General features: G+C 41.0%; 1 long non-coding RNA gene across 1 annotated transcript; it reads right to left on the bottom strand.

Moving 5' to 3' along the window:
- Window positions 1-4751: 4751 nt before the first annotated feature.
- Window positions 4752-11838, bottom strand: LOC138739764 (uncharacterized). The gene is made up of 3 exons (XR_011342402.1): window positions 11690-11838; window positions 10893-11062; window positions 4752-6631 (listed from the first exon to the last, which is right to left on the bottom strand). It is a non-coding gene; the product is annotated as an uncharacterized lncRNA (long non-coding RNA).
- Between the last annotated feature and the right edge of the window lie 1524 nt (window positions 11839-13362).

Below are 13362 nucleotides of genomic sequence, written 5' to 3' on the forward strand. Positions count from 1 at the left end.
ATCCCTTCTACATTTGGGTAGAAATTAAAACAATCTGGTTCTTGCAGCCGTTGGATTACCATGTCTTGTAATCTGATCAAATAGACAATGTGGTTATGCCCAGTAGAATCAGGTCAGGACCTCATGCAAAGTCTCAACCCAAGATTTTGACCATTCCTTTGCTTTGGCAGATGCTGCTTGACGGACTGAGTTCCCAGCAGTTTACATTCTGCTTCATGTTCAAGCAGCTGTCATCTCTCATGTCTCCAGGGTTTACATGTAGGTGTGGGAAAATAAAATGGATGGTTATCAGAAAAAGGTGTGGTGATATGACCACCTAAGAGATGACTCCACATGGCCAGCTGCCAATCAGCTGACCCGAATACAGACCTGAGCCGGCCCCTCCTGAGCCAGTCACATGGGAGCCACTGAAGCATGAACTGGGGTTCAGACTTTTACCTGAATAAAGCCTGTTATACAGTCTTTGAGCTTGCTTGCTGTTACCTCAGCGCACCACAAAAGGTAAACCCGTAGGTTTACTGTTCCTAGCATAGATAATTGTCATTTAAGATCATTTGGATCCAATTACATGCAAGAACTCTCTAAACGGGCTGCAAAATAGCACATTGACAACAAATAATGTTAACTGCTCTGCTTGTCACACACACACACAAATACTGCAATCTACATGGAGTAAGAGAAGTAGAGACCTAGCCAAGGACAAATGCCACCAACACCAAGAGGCCATTTACCCAGGACCGAAATGACTAACATGAGGAGGCATAGGTTTAAGTTCCTTGGGAGTAAGTTCAGGGGATGGGGGGGTGGGGGGGGGGGGGTCGGGCTGAGGGGAATGCAAGAGGTATGTTTTTCCATACACAGAGGTCGGTGCAGGGAATGTGCTTCCGGCATTGGGAGTGCAAGCAGGAATAAAATGATCTTTAAGAGAGACTATTAGATAGATAGATAAATGGAACTGACAAAAATGGAGGGTTATTGCAGTCAGAAGATTGTAAGCAGTTGTTTTTAGAGTGGGTTATTAGTTCGACACAACACTGTGGGCCTGTACTGTGGTATTTTTATTTTCCAATATTCCTCTTGTCATCCATCTATTTTGTGATTAAAGCCTTTGATAGGCAAATTCAAGAAATGGTAGCAGAACATTTCAATTGGGGAAACTCATTTCTCCACTCTGGAATTCTTTATAACCTGTGTGACCATTGTTTGCTTTTCCAATTATTTGGCTTCGAGCTGAATTATTCCATCCGATGCTCTTCAGCTTCATCGTGTTCCTCCGGCTCTGTGTCTAAATGGCGCTCTTCCTCCATTATGGATTGCACAACATGAAGCCTCCGTATCTGTATGCTATGCACTGAGGTGGCCTTGGATTGATAACAGGGAACTAAAATCCCATTTTAAAAAAATTTAGACATTTTAATGGTATGGATTGTACATGCTATTTGGCTCAGGCTGGCACGCCCCTTGATGACACTCTTACCTGGACTCCTCCCCTTGGACCCAGGCCATAAAGGTCAGGCCACCTTTCCCTTCCCTGAACTTCCCTAGTTTGGATCTGGGCCAGCTCAAGTCTTCTGTGCATAAAGCCTATCATTCCCTTTAAGTCTTTGTCATTGCAATTATTGGGGCAACTAATAGTGCCCAACAATATATTGCACAGAAATTTTAACGTCATAAAGGTCGGGTAACAGGCCCTTTCAGCCCATGAGCCCGTGCCTTCCAAATACCCCAGTTTACCCACAACCCCCCATACATTTTGAAAGGTGGCAAGAAACCAGAGCAGCCATAGGAAAGTGACATAGCCATAGGGAGAGCGTGCAAACTCCTGACAGACCGTCCCAGTACTTCAGTCTTTTGGTTAATTGAGTTATGCTAACCATACCATCTTGATGAGTTTGATGATATCTTTCACTATTAACTTGCATCACGTTGTATTTCTGCTTGGTGATGGCAGCTGGGTATTACACGAATGAGAGCCTAGGAAGTAGAACCCCTGGCTCCCAGGATCCATCCCTCCAGGCAGTGCTCGGATCTGAAAATATCTTGAAATGTGGTCTCTCTCTGGATGTAGGAGTCATTTGTGCCTCCCAAAAACATAGCATTCGCCATGAGGATTCCCTTCATAGTTACTGAGTGCCCGAGAATTTTCCTCCAACACCCAGCTGAACAGACTCCTGTTCGAACCATTGGTAGCCCGAGCTCTAGATCCAAACCTCTGATGCAATCAGGAACCCCAATGTTTTTCCTGACAATGCTGAAACCCCACATAATTAGTTCACCGAGTTAGCTGCATCAAATTAACAGGAATTGTAGAATAAAACTGGTCTATTTGAAACCACCTTAATGTCAGGTTACTGAAACATAACCATGTCCCTCTCACCACCTTTGGCTTATGTTTCCAATTTCTAATGAAAAAATTGTTGAGTTCATCAATGAAATTTTAATATGACAAAATAACTCTGTAGTGGAGAGTAGAGAGTACCAGAGTCCACTTAACAAGTGACCTATTATGGACACATCTCCTCACTGTCAGGAAGGCACAACAGTGACTGCACTTCCAAAGAATGAAGCAGAGTCAGTCGACCATAATGTCATCCTTCTACAGGATCTGTTGAGAGCGTCTTGGCCAGCTGAGGTACCGTTGCTGTAGAGAATTGGATTACAGATCAATCCACAGGACCCTAAGAGTGTAAAAAGAATCGCTGGGGTATCCATTCTCTCCTGTCGACATGATCTACCAGGATCACTGCCTGAAGAGAGCTCGCTAAATTGTGGAAGACCCCTACCACCATGCACAGCATCTTTCAGCTTCTCCCATCGGCAAAGAGATACAGGAGTATCAGACCCTACACCACAAGACTGAGAAACAGCTTCTTCCCACAGGCAGTGAGAATGCTGAATGACCAAAGGAACTGCTCACACTAACCATCTGAGACTCTAATATTTATTGAACAATATTTATTTTCATATATTCGTACTTGTCCTGTTGATGCATTGATTGTCTGTATGTGTGTCATGTCCAGTTGTGAGTCTGTGTGTTTTGCACTGAGCACCAGAGGACACTGGTTCATTTCTTTGTACTTGTGCAACTAGAAGATAAGAAAACTATTGGACAGATATGAAACAATCAGGGTAAGCCAGCATGTAATGTGACTGTTTTGGAGAAGACTGTCACCTGTTTGCAGTCATATCCCTGAGTAAAGGTTAAAATGGACATTGAATTCCAATGTCCAGACTTCTGCCACAACTCCCAATGTGCTGCTCAAACAAATACCAATAGGCTCAACTTTATTTATTCACAGATAAATTATTTTAAGTAATTTTATTTCTTGCACCCATTGGATCACCATATCTTGTAGCCTGATCAAGTAGATAATGTAGTTATAACCTAATAGAATCAGGTCAGGACTCATGCAAGTCTCAACCCAAGAAGCAAAGGAACCCTCTGTGTACTGCAGTCCTTGACCACCACCAAGTATCAGCCAAAAGGGAGAAAACTTTGGCACAACATGCAGGTTAATGGACAGAAGTAGAAGGGATGCCTGCCCTTCTGCATAACTAATTTTTTTTTAATTCTTAAAAATGACAAGTGACAAATTTCATTAGTTTTTTTGTTACCTACAGGGTGAAAAATTATTCTATCACTTTCATTACAAAAATAACATTGACCCCCCAAGGTCAATGGTTTGAGATCCCTGAATACTTACTTTTAAATATATTCAATTCAGCAACATGTGACAAAGTTTCAGTTTGGTAATTACTCAATAAAACTGACTGTTGTAACAAAATACAATAATATTCTGGTCTTAAACATTGAGAAGATGACAAGAAAATGTGAAAATATTGAGGAATTACACATCATACTCCCCCTTAAACCCAATAACACGAACATCAATTTCTCCAGTTTTAGACAAGCCTAACCTCTATATAGTTCCTCAGATTCCATCATTTATTTATTTCCATTCTCTCTAGATTTTTATCTCCCCTGCCACATTTACCCCCATCTCAATATACTTGAGATCATTGCTTCCTGCTTTAGTCTTGATTAAAGGGTTTGAAGGTAGCCATTCCAAAATAAGGACATGGTTTTTATATATACACACACAAACGACTAATTTTTGCAATACAGTTTTAAAAAATATATTGTTTTAAAAAACACACTGAACATGTAGAGTAACTTACGACCACGTACTCCTTTTTGGAAATGACCTCCCTAGTTCTGACCCCAAACTTTGACTGACCTTTTCTATCCACAGTTGCTGTCCTGCTGAGTCTTTCCAACTTCACATTCTTTACTCAAGATTCCAGTATCTGCAATCTTTATTTCTCTAATCTGAAAATGTTGTTAAGCGACAAGAACAAATTTGAAGGTACTACCTTCTCAAAAGGATGTGAATCCTACAAAGACTAGCCCCATGCAACTCCAAGGCCTCTTCACACCCATTGCAATCATTGCAGAGTTAAACTGTTGCAGCTGTTCCTCATTGAGATGACTGGCTCAACTAATCTAATTCCATCAGCCCCGAATGACAGAACATGATTTACTTGAATCTGAAATTGAACAGATTTTATATCCATTCATTCCTGTACACAGAGCAATTATCTTTGGCCCTCTGTCTACGTTAATAGCAACTTTATTTTTAAGAAAAGAAAGCATATTAAAGTAAATAAATGATCAGATGAAAATAACATTACTAAAATAATCACTTTTTTTTAAAAATTTGGTTTATTTGTGTGATATGAAAAAATAGCAAGGCACATGACGTTCTAAGTGCTACTTCAAGCTTAATGTAAAGGAATGATACAGTGTTATCTTAAACTTAGCATTATCTTAACCTAGATATTGGCTTATACCATGCAATTTCCTTCTCAAATCATCCTTTAAATAAGTTTACAGATTTTGGGTTCACCGCTTCAGGTAACAATTTATTCCATTTGTTTTTACCCTTGTCTAAGAAAATGCTTAGTCTTAACTTTAACAGAAGTTTCCTCTGCTCAGGTCACAGTCTCTTTTACAGCATTTGGGGTTAGCTTTGAACAGTGGTTCTCAACCTTTTTTTTCCACTCACATAAGCAATCCCTTACTAATCACCGAGCACTTGTGGCAATAGGGAATACTTAAAGTGGTCGGTGAGTGGAAAGAAAAAGGTTGAGAACCACTGGCTTAGAAGTAAACAACTGTTTTATTTTCTCTCAAGCAAGAAGCTAGAAAAACAACCCTACTGGAAAATCTATAAATGAACAGGTTTAAAATAGAAAGGCATAAAGTACTTATAAATTAATTTAAAATTAAATCAACGGACAAATATCCTTTATCTTTCAAATTATTACACCTGTTAAGATCTTGTTCAAACCTCCAAAGACTTTTAGTTCCGAACCATATTATTGTCCCTCACCATACAACAATCAAGAATCCCAACTCAAGACTGTTGGTGGTCAATGAACTTCCAGCCCACCACTTACACATTAAAGAAGCCCAGTGTTAGAAAGGCTGATCTCGCTATTTAATTCTCTATCCCAGCCCCGGTGTTCATTTGCCTGGATTGAACCATGTCATCATTGAGCCTTCAGCCATGACTGGATTGGACAAGGCAGAGAATCTCTTCAATCAATCAACTATTGCTGGGGCCTCCGAGACAATGCAGACCACAATTATGCTGCAGACCACATTAGTTCAGCTGTGAGCTACACCAGCTCACCAATATGTTATTACTTGGCCAAAAAAATAAGTTGATTCTAAAAGCTAGGTGTAAGTTTATGCCTGTTTAAATTTAAATGCAGAAAGAACAACCTCTGAAGTTGTTTAAGTATCTCCCTCTTGTTTAATAGCAGAAATATCCTGTATATTTCCTATTGCTGAAACACCTCATGCCTATTTGTTAATTATTCTTCTGAGGAGATTTTTACTGTGAGATAAAGCAGTATATCAGTGCCAGATTTCTTTCATGTGGAAAGACAATTATTTTGGGGTTTCATTTTGCAGATGGTGCTTGTGATGGCATCATGACACAGCATTTTAAGCTGCTGGCACGTAACTCGAGCCACATGTGTTCCATCCTGTGTGTAGTGTGTATGTTATCCATGTGACCACATTAGGTTTCCTCTGGGGGCTTCCTTTTCTTTCTACATCCTTCAGACATGCTTGCCAATTAATTAGCCAGTATACATTGATTTCAGAATCAGAATCACATTGTCATGAGCATGCGCTGCAAAATTTGTTCTTTTGCGGCAGTAATATTATGTAGAACAAGGTGCGAGAAATGGCAATTCCGTTAATGCAAGATTCTACAAAAAATAAATCATTGGTGCGAATCACGAAGCGGGAGGTAATGACCATAGGTTCATTGCTGGTTCATGAATCTGATGGCGGAGGGGAAGAAACTATTTTCTGTAGCGTTGAGTGTGTGTATTCAGGCTCCTGCATGTCCTTCCTGATGGCCGCAGAGAGGGGAGAAAAGAGTATGGCCTGGACGATGAGGGTCCTTGAGGAGAGAGGCTGTTTTCTTGAGGAATCTCCTCTAAAAGATGGACTGATGCCCATGATGGTGCTGGCCAAGTTTACAACTCTCTGTAGCCTGTTCCTGTCCTGTGCTTTTGCACCTCCGTACCAGGTAGTGATGTGACCAGCCAGAATCTGCAGATGACAAAGGGCAAAGGTAAAGGTTGTGTAAAAGATCCATTATTGTCACATAATACCCTACATTTACATGAAGTTCTTTAACTTTTGTCTACTGTTAGGCAGACAGAGAGTCGCCACTTTGTCCAGCGCCCATTACAGAAACCTACAGAAAATGATGTTCCTATGTGGCCTCCCCTCCGTACTGACCAGTCCTGTGCCAGTTTAGCTTCCAAGATCGGACAATCTCAGATGTATTCAGGCTATTAGGTACTGTCTACTCCATCACTGCAACACATTTTTATTTCCTTTTAATTTCAGATTTAATTCTGCTCCAGCAACCCAGATTTGTACCTGTTCTCTGGTGATGACTCTGTGGAGTTTCCATACTCTTGCTGAGGATATAACCATATAACAATTACAGTTCGGAAACAGGCCATCTCGGCCCCTCTAGTCCGCATCGATTTAAGTGAACTCCACTAGTCCCACCTACCTGCTCCCTGCCCATAACCCTCCAATCCCCTCACATCCATGCTCTCATCCAACCTTCTCTTAAATGACAACATTGACCCTGCTGCAACCACCTCTTCCGGAAGGTCATTCCACTCGGCCACCACTCTCTGAGTGAAGAAGCTTCCTCTCATGTTACTCCTAAACTTTTGCCCCCTAAGCCTTAACTTATGACCCCTTGTTCCAATCACACCTACCCTCAAGGGGTAAAGCCTATTCACATCTACTATATCTATCCCCCTCATAATTTTAAATACCTCTATCAAATCCCCCTCCATCTTCTATGCTCCAATGAATAAAGACCCAGTCTACTCAATCTTTCTTTGTATTCTAGATACTGCAATCCAGGCAACATTTTCATAAATCTTCTTTGCACCCTCTCTACCTTATTGATATCCTTCCTATAATTTGGGACCAGAACTGCACATAATATTCCATGGATGCATGGGTTTCTCTTCCCAAGTCCTCTGGTTTCCTTCGCATCCAAAGAAATGCTGGCTGATAGGTTAATTGGCCACTGATGGTTGGTAGAAGGGTGTGTGAGAGAGACTAAGTTATAGAGAAATAAGTGGATATCTAGAATAAAAGCAGAAAATTCTGGATTCACTTCGCAAGTCAGGCAGTATCTGTTTAAGTAACAGCGAGAATGTCTGTTTCTGGTCAAAGAGCTCTCATCAAAACTCAAAAAGAGAATAAACAAATTAATTTTAAGGAGGAGGGCTGGATAGATGCAATAAGATGGGACCTTTGCTGAGGGGCAACCATTAGGGATCAGAGAGGAGATGAGAATGGAAGGTGAAAAGGCATAGTGGAGATTGGGAGAAATTAACTTGCTCTGACAGCCTGTATAGATTCAAAGCGTGGAACAGTTTCCTACTGTATTATATAGAAGTATACATTTAGTACCCACCCCATCACAGTTCGGCGGGCAGCAACCTCCTTTGAAGAAGACCGCAGAGCCCACCTCACTGACAAAGGCAAAGGAGGAAAAACCCAACACCCAACCCCAACCCACCAATTTTCCCCTGCAACCGCTGCAACCGTGTCTGCCTGTCCCGCATCGGACTTGTCAGCCACAATCGAGCCTGCAGCTGACGTGGACATATACCCCCTCCATAAATCTTCGTCCGCGAAGCCAAGCCAAAGAAGAAAGAAAGATATAGAAGTATACATTTAGTACCCACCCCATCCACTCAAGGAAAGGATTTCGAGGAAAGCCACTACCTCAAATTCTGAGGGTCGAAGTTAACTGGAACAGTGAACCTGCAGAGAAAATGGTGGAGACAGGATGAACTGTGATCTGGACCTAAAGATATGATCAAAGTTGAACCTAGCAAACACTAATGGTCGAATTTGCAGTTGAGGTGTCATCCTCCAACTATCTTATCTCTCCTCTTGATAGTACCATCAGCAGGTTCCTTACTTGCATTGACACAGTTGTGAAGAAATTGCCATGTTTTACAGTTCTCTTTCATAAAAACACCTTTCATTCCCTTTTCTACACAGAAAAGAGCTTCCTTTTTGTCTATTTTCCCCATCAATTTGAGCTAGATGAATCATCTCCTGTTAATGAATCATTAGAATTGTAGACAGACTCAAAGAAATTGAGAACGACAATTATTTTAAGAAAAACTTACAAGCCTTTTTACATTGGAGGATGGCCAAGATGTTGAAAACCACAGTTTATTTTTCACTGTGAGGGTTTTCAAAAGTACCTTTATCAAGATTTACATCCTTGGGTAATGGCACCATGCACAAGAATATTGCTTGACCAAATTCAGCCATCCTGATATATACATTTGTAAAATATCAATATAAACACTTGACAATTACAATATTGATATTAAAACATATGGATTTAATAACATATGGATTTTATTAAAACAAATTTAATACAGAAATTCATGGCACTTTTAGATATAGCTCCTGTTTTCTTCCCCTGTCACCTTTCTATTCCCTAGCTCTCTCTCTCTCCCTCTTTCTCCCCCCCACCATTCTTTCCTGTTTTTTGCTTAGGCCTGAAACATCGGCAATATATTTTATTTTTTTTATTTTTAATTTAGACATACAGCATTTCAGCCCATGAGTCCATGCCACCCATTTCACATCCAATTAACCCACACCCCTGGTACATTTCCAACCTCTTATAAATGCTTTTATCTCCTATAAAGGCTGCAAGACTGGCTGAATTCCTCCAGCATTCCTGTGTGTTTTAATACAATAGTGTCTGCAGACTTTTGTGTTTCACCCCTGTGTATAAACTGTTAGTGTAATTGTAGGTTCTAGTCAGAGAGTGACATTTATGAAGGATGAAAAGAATAAAAGAATCATATGGTCCTTTCCACATTCCTTCCAGGGAATTAGAAAGTGCTCTTCAGCCAAAGAAGCCCTTTAGGAATGCAATCAATGATGCATTGTAGGAAACAATGTTGCCTTGTATCCAGGACAATTCCACAAACTGCAATGTGATGATAGACCATCTAGTCTGTTTTGGTGCCGTTCACTGAGCTGAAGGACGAGAGCAAAACCAAACTTTTTCAAAGAAAAGAGTGATCTTTTAAATCCTAGGGACAATTCAGTATTTCCTCGGACACCTTAGAAAAGGTGATCCACAAGTGTATTGGAGAATTAATTGGAGGGACATCCAGATAATCTCTCCATATGGCACCAGTAAATGCCTGAGTGTGCCCAATTAACAGTTTTGCCCAGTAGTCATGGTCCATACACAGCCTTTAACATCCATAGAGAAATAAAGGTAAATATTCTATTATTATCATGTAATACCACATTTAGAATGTAACATACATGAAATTCTTAACCTTTGTCTACTCTAAAGAAGATAAAGAGTCGCCACTTTGTCCAGCGCCCCTCACAGAAATGAGGCCCCAGCAAGGAACAAACTCGTGACACGTGTTTACAAGACCAGTGTTCGAACCACTAAGCTATCTGAGCCAGTCAGCACTTTAGCCATACCTAGCATTCCCATATCTGCAATATTAAGATCCGTGAACTGGCTACAACACTCCTGATGCATTAAAATCAACAAGTAAAATTGCAACAATAATTGCATTTCTTATTAGGTGTGCTTTCTCCAGTCTGTATGTCAGCCTTCCCATAATTGGCACAATCGGCATCAATTTCCACTCCTCAGGCTTCGCCCTGGCTTATCGTTCCCTCCTGCTTCATACTTCACCCATTACTTACCTCCCTTCTTCCAAAATAATCACAATGTTGTATGTACATGATCACTGCAAAGGAGCTGGAATGAAATCTTATTATTTTTGTGTACTCTCTTCCACAGCTTTCCTCTACACTAGACTGATCTAGTGACCATAGATGAAAGCACAGATATATCGAGAAACAAGTTATTGATCAAAAAATCCCTCCATGGTCCAATGCTATGCTGAATCAATATCCATATATATCTTCAACATGAAAGGTCACTTCAATCAGTACAAATCCCAGCTCATCAAATCCAAAGACATTAATGTTAATTATGCTGCAAGCATCACGACAGCTTAAATCAAATGACTCAGTACAAACCAGGAAATGAATTACTGAATCACATGGCATTCAGTCTGTCTCTCTCCCCCTCTCTTTCTCTTGTGCACACACACACATCCATCAAGAGGAGCTGCACTGCACATCTACTGTTTGTTTTGCTTTTAACCGAGAGGTTGAGAGTGGCATTTCAAATGTCTTCACCATCAAACACCTATCGCCACACAACAATGAGCCCCAAGAAATTGGGAATAAAATTGATCCTTACTTGTGGAAGGAAGCAGTCTCATAACAAATCAGTTCTCTGTTTCAGTTTACACCACCTTATGCTCTTCCGTCGATGTTCCTGAGGGACATCAGTGGCCCAAGTTTTCTTGACCTGATGCTCCCACATCCCAACATTCTGTTGGATGAACTTCCCACTGTAAATTGTTGTTCCTGGTGGCAGGTGGCAAAGGATTCAATGAGAGGTGCAGGCCATGTGAGAGGAAGATCAAAGTTCAAGGTTCACTTTTATTGTCAGAGCACAGGCAATGACATCAGATACAGTCCTGAGATTCTTTTTCCTACGAGCCAGGCAGAATTTCTACTTATCACATGTGCAAAAAAAACTGCACTCAAGAAAAGACACGTATACAAAAGGGAGATGTGTAAACAAGGAAAGAAGTGCATATAAACTGACTGTGCAATACAGAAAATTAAAATTACATCTTTACATTAAATTTAAATTTGGACATACGCCACAGTAACAGGCCCTTTCACCCCAAAAGCCCATGCTCCTCAATTACACCCAATTGCCCTACAACCCCCAGTACATTCTGAAGTGTGGGAGAAAACCGGAGCCCCCAGGCAACACCCATGCAGACACGGGGAGAAATTACATACTCCTTATAGAAAGCAGCTGGATTCGAACGCTGATCCTGAGCGCTGGCGCTGTAACCATGCCGTCCAAATATTGAATCATAAATAATGTGCAAAATAAGAGTCTTTGATGGAGCCTGTTGTTTAGGAGTCTGATGGTGGAGGGGTAGGAACTGATCCTGAGCCTGGTGGTACAAGTCTTACCTCTACCCTGGTGGCAGCAGCGAGATGGTGTGGATCCTTGATGTTTGCTGCTGCTCTCCGACGGCATTGTTCCATGTATATTTTCTCTCAGTCTGCAGTAACGATATCTCAAAGCATTTTGCAGCTACTGAGCCTCTCTTGAAGTGGAGTTCCCTCTATCATCAAGGAAATCATGTGTAGTTAGACAGCAGTGTAGTAAAGCTCAGATAATCTGTGTTTGTGATGTCAGTTGAGAGATAAGAATTGGCCATGCTACCACGGCACAATGTTAATTCGACAAAACATTTGGTAGGAGAGATACATTTGTTAGCTGTTGACTCGGTCTGAATATTTCCCAAGAGTATTTAAGACTTTGCTTTGTTTCAAACTATCATATCCCTCCATTTACCAATATTTCACAATTGTGATTAGTGTCTTCTGCATGCCTGCATTTCATCTGCAAGAAATTAGATCCAATATCTGGTGAAGCCACATTTTGTGCCAGGCAGCCCATGGGAAATCTTGGCACTGAAATACCATGCCAGCAAACCACAGATATCTCTCAATTACCATTAATTGAGATACAATTTGTATTGCAGCAGGAAGTGTGCCATCCCCTCTGCCACAACTATCTCAGTTTTCACTCTAGTCAAGCCAAAACAAGTTTATTGTCATCTGATTGTACAAGTACAACCTGACGAAACAGCGTTCTCTGGTCCTCGGTGCAAAACATGCAGACACACAACCAGACATAACACACACATACAGACAAACCATACATATGCAAGACAATTATTCATATATGCAAATAAACAGATATTGTTTCATGAATATAGAGTCGGATAGTTAGTGTGAGCAGTTCCTTTGGTCGTTCATCATTATCACTGCCCGTGGGAAGAAGCTATTCCTCAGCCTGGCGCTGCTGCTTCTGAACCTCCTGTATCTCTCCTCCAATGGGAGCAGCTGAAAGATGCTATGTATAGGGTGGAAGGGGTCCTCAATGGTTTTGCACATCCTCTTCAGACAATGATCTCAGTAGATCACATCAATGGGGGGGGGGGGGAGACTCCAGTGATCCTCTCTGCCCACTCTTTTGGTCCTGTGGATTGACCTCCGATCTATTTCATCATCGTCAATGTGTATCCCTTCCCCTCGCCTGAAAAAGATGAATTTGGCTCTGAAAGAACAGAAACATTGAATGGATGAAAGATTACCAAAGCCAAGTAAATTATTCTGTATGGTAACTGAACATGGTATAACTTTAACTTTCTTTTACCGTATATATCGGTGTAGAAGTTGGTTCATGTAAAAGACAACCCCTAGAATTTCCACTTAAAATATAGGTTTTGAGCTATATTTATTGTGTAAGACTACCCCAAGTTTTACTGCCCCAATAGTCTTTTACCAGTCATCCCACTGACCAGTGGAGGGATGCTGTTGCAATATTTTAAAAGCAAATTACCAGGTAAGGGTTTAATTTTTATGAGCATATGTTAAAATAAACCACTGGCAGGTCCTGAAACAGGCCATTTAAAGCCTGTACAGAGCTGACGGCAGTCAGACTGAGCGGATGGACCCCATGTGGGAACCATGAGATTTCACTCTTACGGTTCGGTTTTATACTTGGCATATAAGATGACCCCTGATTCTGGAGTGACATTTTTAAGATTCAAATATGGTTTGAGGATAATAGG

Source organism: Narcine bancroftii, chromosome 7 (genome assembly GCF_036971445.1).
Source record: "Narcine bancroftii isolate sNarBan1 chromosome 7, sNarBan1.hap1, whole genome shotgun sequence".
Classification (NCBI taxonomy): domain Eukaryota; kingdom Metazoa; phylum Chordata; class Chondrichthyes; order Torpediniformes; family Narcinidae; genus Narcine; species Narcine bancroftii.